The sequence below is a fragment of the Myodes glareolus genome, chromosome X (assembly GCF_982192425.1).
Source record: "Myodes glareolus chromosome X, mMyoGla1.1, whole genome shotgun sequence".
NCBI lineage: Eukaryota > Metazoa > Chordata > Mammalia > Rodentia > Cricetidae > Myodes > Myodes glareolus.
The window spans coordinates 127,229,064-127,237,780 of record NC_142053.1 but is presented as its reverse complement, the minus strand read 5'-3'; the positions used below and the strand labels follow the sequence as shown (position 1 = coordinate 127,237,780).

Genomic DNA, 8,717 nt, shown 5'->3' with positions numbered 1-8,717 from the left:
ACAACCCCTGACTTCAAGCTCTACTACAGAGCTACAATACTGAAAACAGCCTGCTATTGCCATAAAAAATGATAGGAGTACCAATGGAACAGAACTAAAGACCCGGATATTAATCCACACACCTTCGAACACCTGATTTTTGACAAAGAAGCAAAAATAATCAAATGGAGAAAAAAACATATGTAACAAGTGGTGCTGGCATAACTGGATATCAACATGTAGAAAAATGAGCCAGCCGAAGACGCGTCTCAGCCGGTGGAGTCGTGGTTCCCGCGGTGTGTGAGTGAGCCCGGGCCCGGTCCCCTCTCCCGCCGCCGCCATGGGCTGCACGTTGAGCGCCGAGGACAAGGCGGCGGTGGAGCGGAGCAGGATGATTGACCGCAACTTGCGGGAGGACGGGGAGAAAGCGGCCAAAGAAGTGAAGCTGCTGCTGCTCGGTGCTGGAGAATCTGGTAAAAGTACCATTGTGAAACAGATGAAAATCATTCATGAGGATGGCTATTCAGAGGACGAATGTAAACAGTACAAAGTAGTTGTCTACAGCAATACTATTCAGTCCATCATTGCAATCATACGAGCCATGGGACGGTTAAAGATTGATTTTGGGGAAGCTGCCAGAGCAGATGATGCCAGACAGTTGTTTGTCTTAGCTGGCAGTGCTGAAGAAGGAGTCATGACTTCAGAACTCGCAGGCGTGATTAAACGGCTATGGCGAGATGGTGGAGTGCAGGCTTGTTTCAGCAGATCCAGACAATATCAGCTCAATGATTCTGCCTCATATTACCTAAATGATTTGGATAGAATATCCCAGACCAACTACATTCCAACTCAACAAGATGTTCTTCGGACAAGAGTGAAGACTACAGGCATCGTGGAGACACACTTCACCTTCAAGGAGCTGTACTTCAAAATGTTTGATGTAGGCGGCCAAAGATCAGAACGAAAAAAGTGGATTCACTGTTTTGAGGGGGGGTGACAGCAATTATCTTCTGTGTGGCCCTCAGTGACTATGACCTTGTTCTGGCCGAGGATGAGGAAATGAACCGGATGCATGAAAGCATGAAACTGTTTGACAGCATTTGTAACAACAAGTGGTTTACAGACACATCAATCATCCTCTTTCTTAATAAGAAAGACCTTTTTGAGGAAAAAATAAAGAGGAGCCCGTTAACAATCTGTTACCCAGAATACACAGGTTCCAATACATACGAAGAGGCAGCTGCATACATTCAGTGCCAGTTCGAAGATTTGAACCGAAGAAAAGATACCAAGGAGATCTACACTCACTTCACCTGTGTCACAGACACCAAAAATGTGCAGTTTGTTTTTGATGCTGTTACAGATGTCATCATTAAAAACAACTTAAAGGAATGTGGACTTTATTGAGGAGATGGGATTAGTGAAAGTTACTGCAATGAAGAGTGTTGAGACCTGACACCACCTACTGTCTCTTGGGTCAGCTGCAAGCATGACGGGACCAGGGAATGGCAGCAGCATGCAGAATCTTAGCACTCTTTAGCACAATCTTCTGTATTAGGGAATGTTTAGTTGGCATGAGGCGTTCGCGTCAGACATTGGAATTGGAACAGCTGTAACGTGTGGCTGGCTCATCGAGGCATCGCTTGGATTTTCTAATCTCAAATGTTTAGGACGTGTTGACGTCAAGGTGCTGCATTCCAGAACTTAAATATGTAGCTTACTTTTTTCCTTCTTAACAAATCACCAGTAGTTAGTTTCTAAGATTTTTCTCATCAAGAGAAGAAAAACTAAAGAAATCTTACTTGTTTGCAAAAGAATCTTCTGAGAACTCAGTCTTAACTATGCACATGATGTGACCAGACATCTTGAAAATATTCCTCTTAGTAGGAGCTGTTTGTTTTTACCTCTTGGAACAGTCAGGAGTAATATTTCCATAATTAAAATTGTTTCCTGGTTATCGGAACTACGTTACTACAGCTTTTCTGAATGAAATTCATGTTACTGTCATGTTTAAAGTGCCATGGTGGCTTCTAACCAGCAATTAATTTGGAGAGTTCTACAGTTTGCTTCTAGCACTCATTTCTTAAGCTGTGGTTGAAGGTTAGCCTTGTTATTTCTAGGTGAGTACTGACGTAATGTGATAGAAACTCCGCTTCTTGGATACAGTCACACACAGGATAGCTGTCAATTAGAGATGCAGACTGCTAAATTGAGAACCATTGACTTGCTGCTACAGATCTACTAAAGTGACCACTTGATTCTTGCCTGTTTGTCTCAGTCATGGAGAATTTTGTATAAGGTGCCCCTGTTTTCCATCTTCGTGGCCTTTTTTGTTGGGAGACATCTAAATTGTATTAACAGTGCATGCTTTTCCTGTAAATGTAGTGCCAAATCCCTGCTTGCCATTGTTTTTACTGTAGCGGTGTTAATTGTAGTAGTGATCCATAGTCAGTCTGCTCTTTTTCTAAAACTTGCCTTTGGGGACTTTTTTCCACTTTGTCGTGTGTGCAGATGGTAATATGTTACAGTTGGCAGCAGTGTTAAAATGGTGAGTAGAGTCCAGGATTACTCCTGCTTGTAGCTAGTCCTTTCTGGAAACCCTGTCTTCTGTTTCCTTTTGCTCCTGCTGAGTATGCTTTGGCCTTTGAGAGTGGGTTTCAATAGAATGGGGGTCTCTGGATTTGTGGTACTGTTCTCAAATCTAGGACTGTTATGTCCAGTCTGTGTACAAGGGGTATGAGTCATAGTCCTGCTTCCTGATTTATATTCTGCTTGTGCTGAGAGCTACGGTCCTTTTGTACAATGTATAGCAACTGTCATTGAACACTGAGTAGACCACTGAGATTGGCAAACAGAGAGTGCATTTTGAGCATTTCAGATCAGTCGTTTGAGCAGTGCCTTTTGAGGTCCAGTCTTTTTAGATTGGACCCGGTTCATCTTTTGATGACACCTCCTACTCATTTAAAAGGTTGATGGTCAGAACAGCTTCCGAGAGCAAGCCACAGTGACCAGTGCCTTTGCTGGCAGCTTTTAAAATTTTTAATTCTCACAGGAAATCATTCTTGTGCAGACAGTATAACTATTATCTGACATGCATTTCTTTAGGTCTAGGAAAATATCATCTGAAAGAAAGAAAAGTATTGATTTTAATCAGCAATTGACTTAATTCCCAAGTGTAGGGGTTCCTAAGTCCTACTCTGAACTTGTCTTTCCTTTGTTGTATTCTGTAATATAAAATATCTGGGAACGAGAACTAGTGAAATGTTGTTTTCATGACTTTTCTATACTTTGGGTTTAATGAAATGGTGTTGATAATTAAAATAATAGATAATCCAAGCTTAATTTTACTTTAGAATGCGTTTTGTATTTTCATTTGAATCTGTCTATTTTTTAAACCTTTCTGTTAATTAAAAATAGAAGTTCTCCAAAAAAAAAAAAAGAAAAATGAATATAGACCCATATCTATCACCATGCACAAAACTCAAGTCCAAATGAATCAAAGCCCTCAACATAAAGCCAATCACACTGAACCTCATAAAAGAGAAAATGGAAAGAACACTTGAACGTATTGGCACAGGAGACCACTTCCTAAATATAACCCCTGTAGCATAGACACTGAGAGAAACAATTAATAACTGGGACCTCCTGAAACTGAAAAGCTTCTGTAAAGCAAAGGACATGGTCAACAAGACAAAACAGCAGCCAACAGAATGGAAAAAGATCTTCACCAACCCCCCATCGGACAGAGGTCTGATCTCCAAAATATACAAAGAATTCAAGAAATTGATCATCAAAAGAACAAATAATCCAATAAAAAATGGAGTACAGACCTAAATAGAGAACTCTCAACAGAGGAATCTAAAATGGCTGAAAGACACTTAAGGAAATGCTCAACATCCTTAGTCATCAGAGAAATGAAAATCAAAACAACTCTGAGATTCCATGTTACACCTGTAAGAAAGGCCAAGATCAAAAACACTGATGACAGTTTATGCAGGAGAGGATGTGGGGTAAAGGAAAAACTCCTCCATTGCTGGTGGGAATGCAAAATGATACAGTTGCTTTGAAAATCAGTATAGTGATTTCTCAAAATTAAGGAACAACCTTCTTTAAGACCTAGTAAAACCACTTTTGGGTATATAGCCAAAGGATGCTCAACTGTACCACAAGGATATGCGCTCAATTACGTTCATAGCAGCATTGTTTGTCATAGCCAGAACCTGGAAACAACCTAAATGCCCTCTCGACTGAAGAATGGAAAAGGAAAAATGTGGTCCATTTACACAATGGAGTACTACAAAGCAAAAAAAAAAATAATGACATCTTGAAATGTGCAGACTAATGGATGGAGCTAGAAAACGTCATTTTGAGTGAGGTAACCCAGACACAGAAAGACAATTAACAAATGTACTAACTCATAAGTGGTTTTTAACGTAAAGGAAAGAAATCCAGTCTATGAATCACAATCCCAGAGAACCCAGACAACAATGAGGACCCTAAGAGAGACATACATGGATCTAAACAACGTGGGAAGTAGAAAAAAACAAGATCCCCTGAGTAAATTCGGAGCATGGGGACTTTGGGAGAGGATTGAAGTGGGTGGGGAGAGGCAGGGAGGGAAACAGAGAAAAATGAATAGCTCAATAAAATCAATATAAAAAGAAAAATAGTCTATCATTTATCCTATCTTGTGAGTCTAAAGTTTTATACCTAATTTATCTTATATCATAACTAAACAAAACTATAACTATCTGTCTTCAACTCCATCAAAGACCACAGAAGGATATAATGTTACCTAAGTAAACAGGAAATGCATTTTTTTGCAATTTCCAACGTTCTAGAAATGACCAACACATCTTGCTGCCTGACCAGTGACCCAAAGTTGTTTCGTAAGGTTGGGACATCTACCTTCACCCTTTAGGCCCATAATATCTGCAGACTTTTCAGGGTATCAGTAAATTTGAAGATCTTTTCAGCCTTATACTGGCAAATTTCATCAGTTGTTTTCTTCTGTGCCCTGTAGAATGTCTAGCAGTTTCTTCTGTGAAGGGGGATCCTGAAAGGACCATACTATCTTTTGGAAAGTTCAGCGGTCACTTTTTTGTGTGTCCTGCATGTCCAGTTTATACTGCATACTATCAAGAAGTCTAAGTAAGAGCAGATTCTTGCCCAAATGGCAAGCCCTGTCACATAAATGCAAATTCTACAACAAATGTCTTTGATGCCCATTAACCTTTCTGAAAAAAAATTGATGCTGCCAGAAGCAGACATGTCTCATTGTTGAGAAAAGTCCAATTTCTTAAAACACTTTAAATGTCATATTCTGTAGGTCTTTGAAGTACTGAAGATTATGTGTCTAACTATAATTATCTCTGTATATCTAGAATACCTAACTAACTTAACTAAAAGTTTGGCTATTATATGTGACTATCTATTAATATATAATTTTAAATTATACATTACATTTTTAAATGAGCTGTATAAATATAGTTCCTTAAACTAGAGTAGAACTATACATATAACAATATTGACTTTAAATTTGTATCAATAGACCAAAGCTCTTGCCAATGTAGTATTCATTTCTAGATCATATCCCTTATTTTCTTTAGAAAGATATTAACTATGACCATTAACCTTCTTTAATTGAAAATAAACATTTATAAATAATATTTGGGAATTTGAGCATACTTTTTTAGACTACTTCCTGCTGACTGGGGATGCCATTAATCATGTCTTTCATGGGGTAGCCTATGTGCCTGGATCATTGCTTCAGGGAGTCTTGTTTGATCAAACAACATTAGCTGGTAAGAAATCCACAGCTTTCTATCCTTGGTGGAAACAAAAGCAGAACCCCCTTTCCAAAGTAACTTGTCCTTAGACTTAAATTTTGAAGTCAATATACCTTTAAAATTTATATGTTGGTTTAGGTTAGCAGCCTGTACAATGAAATGTCTCTCTTTAGTTAGCTCATTCACAGTCAAAAAAATTCAAAGAAAATACAATAATATACATAATCCAGATTCCTTGGGTATTTTCCATTTTTAGGTGGCTTTCTTCTTATTCTTTCTTTTACTTTTATTTTTTAATTGTTTCTCTGTGCATCTTTGGCTGTCCTGTGTCTCACTCTGTCGACAAGGCTGTTCTTAAACTCACAGAGTTCCACCTACCTCTGCCTGTACCTCCCAAGTGCTGGGATTAAAGGTATTCATCACCATGCCCTTCTCCTCTATTTCTTTTTTAAGGGCTTTCTCTATCCTTTTTCTTTTCTCTCCCAAGTCTATGTATATTTTAAAATACTATAAACTGTTTGAAGGTTTTTTTTTAATTTCTGTCCAAATCTCTCTTTACTGTATATTTCTATCTTTTTCTGGGCACACGAGTCTTAAATCTGCTAAACAGCATGACTAGGATTAAGGCTGTGGCTTTTGTGGCTGCCTCTACCCCATTCCTTAGCTTTTTGAGAGTCAAGCTTCATGTTGGAGGTACTGGTGGGAACCATGTATAATGCAACAACTCTGTGAAGTTTCTAGTTTCTTCTTGCCACCAGGAAGAAGCATGTTGCTGGCTGCTCGTAATTATCATTTAAGTGTTTGGTGGCAGAGCCTCTTAAAAGAGCTGCAAGGTTTTTATCACTAAAGCTGAGTCAGGAAGCTTCTCTTAAAGGAGATAGGCTGTCCACTCTCTCCATACCTCTTCAACATAGTGCGTGAAGTTTTAGCAATAGCAATGAGACAGCATAAAGAGATCAAGGGGATTCAAATTAGAAAGGAAGAACTCAAACTTTCATTATTTGTAGATGATATGATAGTGTACATAAGCGACACCAAAAAATCTACCAGAGAACTCCTACAGCTGATCAACACCTTTAGTAGGGTGGCAGGATACAAGATCAACTCCAAAAAATCAGTTGCTCTCCTATACACACAGAACAAAGATACAGAGAGGAAAATCAGAGAAACATCATCTTTCACGATGGCCACAAATAGCATAAAGAATCTTGGGGTAACTCCAACCAAGAAAGTGAAAGAACTATTTGACAAGAACTTTAAGGTTTTGAAGAAAGAAATTGAAGAGGATACCAGAAAATGGAAGAATCTCCCATGCTCTTGTATTGGGAGGATCAACATAGTAAAAATGGAAATTCTACCAAAAGCAATCAATAGATTCAATACAATCCCCATCAAAATCCCAACAAAATTCTTCACAGACCTTGAGAGAACAATAATCAACTTTATGTGGAAAAACAAAAAACCCAGGATAGACAAAACAGTCCTATACAATAAAAGTACTTCTGGAGGCATTACCATCCCTGACTTCAAACTCTACTACAGAGCTACAGTAATGAAAACAGCTTGGTATTGGCACAAAAACACAGATGTTGACCAATGGAATTGAATCAAAGACCCAGATATTAATCCACAAACCTATGAACACCTGATTTTTGACAAGGGATCTAAAATTATACAACGGAAGAAAGAAAGCATCTTTAACAAATGGTCCTGACATAACTGGATGTCAGCGTATAGAGGAATGAAAATAGATCCATATCTATTACCATGCACAAAACTCAAGTCCAAATGAATTAAAGACCTCAGTATGAATCTGACCACATTGAACCTGATAGAAGAGAAAGTGGGAAGTAGTCTGCAACACATGGGCACAGGAGACCCCTTCCTACGTAGAACCCCAGTAGCACAGACAGTAAAAGCAACAACGGATAAATGGGACCTCCTGAAACTGAGAAGCTTCTGTAAAGCAAAGGACACTGTCAGTAAGACAAAAAGACAGCCTACTGATTGGGAGAAGATCTTCACCAACCCCTCATCAGACAAAGGTCTGATATTCAAAATATACAAAGAACTCAAGAAATGAGACATTAAAACTCTAATTAACACAATTAAAAAATGGGATACTGAACTGAATAGAGAATTTTCAACAGAAGAAATTCAAATGGCCAAAATACACTTAAGGTCATGCTCAACCTCCTTAGCCATCAGGGAAATGCAAATCAAAATAGCTTTGAGATACCATCTTACACCTGTCAGAATAGCTAAAATCAAAACACCAATGATACCCTATGCTGGAGAGGATGTGGAGTAAGGGGAACACTCATCCATTGTTGGTGGGAATGCAAACTTGTGCAACCACTTTGGAAATCAGTATGGCAGTTTTTCAGGAAACTGGGAGTCAACCTACCTCAGAACACAGCAATTCCATTCTTGGGAATATACTCAAGAGATGCCCTATCATACTACTAATAGTGAATCAATCCCACACCAGTTATGTTCTAAAGGGGTATTTATTTTGGGGGGTAAAACTTACATATACCATAAACCATCAGGCAGGGAGCCTAGTCGCTGGAGCAGGAGCTGGAACCAAGCACCGGAACCAAGAGGCCAAGCCGAGCTTGCCACCCTTCTTTTAAAGAGAAATATACCACGCCCCAGTGGGCTGGTATTTCAGCGGCTATTGGCTGACGGAGTGGAAGGCACTCCCACAACACTGTGGGCTCGTGCTTCAGCGATTATTGGCTGAAGCAGCGGAAGTTACTCCCGCAGCACCTCCCCCTTTTGTTTAAGTAAGAGAGTTCTAAGCCTACTACGAAATTATATACAGTAAGTACAAACCTACACAATTATATACAATAAGTACAAATATCCTATTCCAACTAGCTAAAGTCTTGTATAATAAATAACTTGGCCAAGTCATGAGAGGAAAATAGCTACATTTATCTAGTC

At 39.0% G+C, this 8,717-nt stretch overlaps 1 pseudogene; it reads left to right on the top strand.

Moving 5' to 3' along the window:
• Positions 1-237: 237 nt before the first annotated feature.
• On the top strand, positions 238-3,321 carry LOC125391042 (guanine nucleotide-binding protein G(i) subunit alpha-3 pseudogene; annotated as a pseudogene).
• Positions 3,322-8,717: the final 5,396 nt, after the last annotated feature.